The 4,906-nt window shown below is 36.7% G+C and overlaps 1 non-coding gene across 1 annotated transcript; it reads right to left on the reverse strand.

Moving 5' to 3' along the window:
* Nucleotides 1–3,087: 3,087 nt before the first annotated feature.
* Nucleotides 3,088–3,191, reverse strand: LOC132275621 (small nucleolar RNA R71). Its single transcript, XR_009470689.1, has one exon. It is a non-coding gene; the product is annotated as a small nucleolar RNA R71 (small nucleolar RNA).
* Between the last annotated feature and the right edge of the window lie 1,715 nt (nucleotides 3,192–4,906).

The following is a 4,906-nucleotide window of genomic DNA, read 5'->3' on the forward strand; positions in this document are numbered from 1 at the left end:
CTCCTTAGCTAACTTGGAAAGTGAGGAGATGGAGATAATTGAGGAAAATAAAAGGGATGAAAAGAGTGCATTTCCTATTAACCCAATTGAATCTTTGAAAGATTTTGCTTGGCCAAGTGCAAGGCCACTCATCATTGATTTTATTTTCAAGACCGTGGGTGAAAGGAAATAAATTGCATCTTTCATAATTTCTTTTCAAGTCATTCTTTTGGGGGATGTTTATATTGTTGTGAGAAAGGATCCATTAGGGAAATTAGACAAACGGACCAATGAGGATGTCTCATATCTGGCTTTTGATTCTTTTGACTAGTAGGTCGCCCCACCATTTTGTTAGAGACATTAAACACTAGTTTTTCGTAGAGTTTTTCGACTCTACTTCTCCCCTATTTCTTTTCATTTTTATTCTTGTGTCGTTGATAAGTGCTCAAATGTGATGCATTTTAGCACCTAAGCTAAGGTATTTTAGTCCATTCATCTATCTTACTTTCATGTTTTAGTTCTTATTTGTGTTTTTGTCTATTTCAGGTTAATAAGGCTCAAACAGGCTAAAAGGAAGAACCTTTTAGCTCAGTTTTAGAGCTAAGGAGAAAATTCAGAAAAAGTCAACAAAAAAATCTGGACTGTTAAAGTTTTGATCGATCGAAGGAAGTCCCGATCGATCAAAGAAAGCTATAATCAATCGGGATTAAGGCGGTGCCAGCTCAATGGATAAGGTTGCAAGCTATCGAAAATATCTTGCCATGTCATCTTCGATCGATCGAAGCAAGTGTTGGATCAATTGAAGCCCTGTTCGATCGATCGAATCCCCTGTTAGCAATGTGCTGTCTAATTCCCGAGCGCGCTCGAACTCTACCAACTTTTGTAGCTCCGAGTTTGCACCAATCAAAGGCCTAATTTCTGACTTGTTGCCTACTCAAAAAGTCTTGTATTTATATTAAATGAGCCAATTTGTATAGGGATTTAAAATTTTTATATTTTACCAATTATAGAAATAAATAGTTTCTTTATCTATAATGAGGGTTTTGGAGTAAAGCAAAGAGGAAGAAGATGGTGCCTACAATGAAGAAAACCTCTGAGGGTTCCATGACCACTACCTTGAGTGCCTAATCCTTCTCTTGGGGCTAAAGATAGCCCCTAGGCTTGCTTCCTAAACTTAGTATTTTGCAGTTTTTGGGGATTTTAGTTATAAATGATGTTTTGACCATGAATAAATATAGATAATGTGTTTTTACATGATTTGTAAGAATTAATCCCTTCAAATGATCTTTTATTTCTATTCATATGTCTATGTATTCTAGAATGAATGGTCATGTGTGTATCACTTGGTTTTATGAGTTTGATGCATGTCTATATGTGTTGGAATTATAAATCTAGTGATAGTTAAGGCATGGTGCTTAATTGATTACTCTTGTGGTTTATTTGATGGATCATGCTTATTTCTTGATGGATTGTTCTATCTCCTTAGCTTAATTAGTTTAATTTCCATGTCATTAGCACAGTTATAGTGTAATTGCTTTAATTTCCTAGATAGGTGGACAATCCATTCTTTTTGTTTGATGATCCATGCTTATGAGTGCAAGTAGTACATTTCTTTAGATTCTTGTGTGTGCATTAATTGTGGTTTTATTGAATGGTTAATGGTTTGTTTGATAGGTTGTGTTATTCACTAGATTGATTAGATAATTTATGCTTATTTGTCATCCATGCTTAGTTTTCAATTAATGGCGCACACACACATTTGATTTTAAACATGAAACTCCCCTTAAATTGACAATTGCTAATGTTTAGTAAAACGAAGCTCAGTGGTGAACTCTAAGCCCCAAGACCTTTCTCTCATTCTCTAATCCGTAATATCTAGATTGTCATTTAAATTGCATGTTTTAATTGAACCATTAGTTTAATTCAACCAACCAAACCCCTATTTGATCATTCGACCTACTAATCCAACGTTGATTCTAAAATACCTTGTAAATCTCTTGGGAAGATCCCTACTCGCTCTTGCTACGTTAGATGTTAGTAGTGGTAGTGGCATATCAAGTTTTGGCGGCATTGCCGGGGATTAGCAACGTCGTATTTGTAATTAATTAGGAATTAGTACTCTTTTGATCCATGTTTTTACTTTATTTTTATCTTGTTTTCTTATTGTGAGCTATTCTAATTCCTCTTGCTTAGTTAAATTATCGGCCAGCGTAAAGGCATTTTATTTCATTGTTTATCATCAGCCCGCATAGAGGCAACTTACTTTTCTTGCATTTGTTGAAAAAAGCATGGGAGTATGTGATCATTGTATGTGGAGGCTTGTTGTTGATTGATTTGTGTTGTGGAGGAGAAGTATTTGCTATTTGTTAGGTTTGTTGATTGTATTGATTTGCATTGTGCATGCATGGTCGTAGGTCTTTAAAACCTCCTCTTGTTCCATTGAACCTTAATCTTCAGTCGATTGATCGTAATCCATGGGGAAGGGGCAATTTAAGTGAATCCATTGCATCAATGGATGACCATGTTGAAAACATTGGTCACATAGACCAATAAGGCATTCTTCACACTAATGTGCAACAACAATATGATAATATGCAAGTTCTATTAGGCATTCTTAGACCTTTTGTTCCACAACCACAAGGCCAAGTTCTAATTGGAATGCCAAGGCCATTCTTTGTGCCACCTCCACCTCCTAATGTCCAAGCTAACAATGGAGCTCATGTAGAGCCACCAATTATGAATCCTTCCATGGATTTAAGAGATCACTATGTGCCTAATGAATACAATGCACCAATATGCATTCGTCTTCCCCAATTTAGAGCACATCATTATGAAATCAAGCCACAAACCATTCAAATGCTTCCCAATTACTTTGGGTTACCTAATAAAGAACCATATAAGCATTTAAATGAATTTCTTGAAGTATGTTCCACCATAAAATATACGGACATGCCGGAAGAAGTTTTGAGGTTAAAACTATTCCCACTCACCCTAAAAGATAAGGCAAAATATTGGTTTAACAATTTGAGACCTCTTTCTACAACTTCTTAGGCGGAAATGCAACAAGAGTTCTTGAGAAAGTATTATCCCATGTCCAAAACCAATGCCATGAGAACTTCAATTTGTGAATTTTCACAAGGGGATGGGGAAATGTTTTATGAGGCATGGGAATGGTTGAATGATTTGCTTAGGAAATGTCTTCATCACAACATTCCTAAATAGCAATTAGTTCAATATTTTTTTGAAAGTTTGTCGGATAACCATAAAGGTATGGTTGATGCCTCAATGGGAGGTTCCTATTTCGACAAACATGAAGATAATGTGTGGCATTTATATGAAAGCATGAGTGAAAACTCAATGCATCGATCTTTGTCTTCTAAAAATGGTAGAAATGTAGGTGGAAAGAAGAATTCAAGCTTATATCAAGTGGACAATTCTAATAACATAGTTGCCGAAGTGAAATCCTTAACTCAAAGGTTTGATCAACCAAAATTTAGCCCATCAAGTGTCTTCCTCCCCTAATCATCATCATCATTCCAATGAATCTTGCATGACTTGTTCAAGTGTGTTGCATTCTACTTCCAATTGTCCCCATGGACATGTGCATAGTGAGCACCATGAACAAGTGAATGTCACTTTTGTGAATCAAAGGAATAATCCCTATGGCAACCATTACAATCCCGGGTGGAGGAACCATCCAAATTTTTCTTGGAAAAGCCAAAGGGAAGGCTCAAACCCTCCCCAAAGTGGTTTCCAAATCAAGTATGTTCCACCACCCATGTAAGACCAAAATTCCCAAGGTTATCGTCCATCCTACCAAGCATTAAATGGAAATCAATTTTCAAATTCTCATCTTCCTAATCAACCATCATATTCTCAAGGTCATTCAAGAAGTCCCGCATTTGAAGAGAAAGTTTTATCAGCCTTAGGTACCTTGGAGGCGAATACTCAATTGCTTCATTCTCACTCCTAATCAATTGCAAAGCTAGAAACCTAAGTAAAGCAAATAGCTAGCACTTTGAATGCGAGAAAGAAAGGAAAAATACCTCTCAATCCACTGCCGAAGCAACAATTTGTTGTGGAGACCACTTTCCCTTCGGAAGGTCATACACTTGAACATGTTAATGCGGTGACCACTTTGAGAAGTGGAAAGAACAACAACATTTGGTGAGTCTAATGAAGAGAGTGAACCGGTGCAACCTAGTGTTGACACCTGTCCCGTTTCACATCCCACTCCTCTTTCATTTAATACAAAGGACAAAGTTATTGAGAATGTTTTTGAAAATGTGTTTGAAAAATCTTTTAAGCCAAAGGCTCCATTCCTGGATGCCTTGAAAGCATCTGCATCTTTGGAAAAGCAACAAGGAAAAATGAATGAAATCATTGATGTGTTTAAGCAAGTTAAAATCAATTTTCCTCTCTTGGATGCAATTTGAAAAATTCTGGATTATGCCAAGTTCTTGAAAGATCTATGCACTCTAAAGAGGAAAAACAAAAGCCAAGCACCTAGGAAGGTTATCCTTACAGAGTAAGTGAGCTCTATTATGCAACACAACACTCTTCCAAAATTCAAGGACCCCGGTTTACCCACTACTTCATGCACTATAGGTGACCATCTTATCAATCAGGCTCTTTTAGATTTAGGAGCAAGCGTAAATCTTCTTCCCTATTCAGTTTTTGTCCAATTAGGCTTAGGTGAATTGAAACCGACGTCGGTAGTTTTGCAACTAGCTGATTGATCCATTAAAAAGTCTTGGGGTATCATTGAAGATGTTTTGATTAAGATTGATAAATTCTTCTTCCCGGTTGATTTTGTTGTCATTAACATAGAACCGGTTCCAAATCCCAAGAGCCAAATACCCGTTATCCTTGGCCGTCCCTTTTTGGCTACTACTAATGCCAACATTAATAATAGGGCATGGATAAT

This window comes from Cornus florida, unplaced genomic scaffold, assembly GCF_030987335.1.
Source record: "Cornus florida cultivar Cherokee Brave unplaced genomic scaffold, ASM3098733v1 CherokeeBrave_3.0.0_Hap2_Chr09, whole genome shotgun sequence".
NCBI lineage: Eukaryota > Viridiplantae > Streptophyta > Magnoliopsida > Cornales > Cornaceae > Cornus > Cornus florida.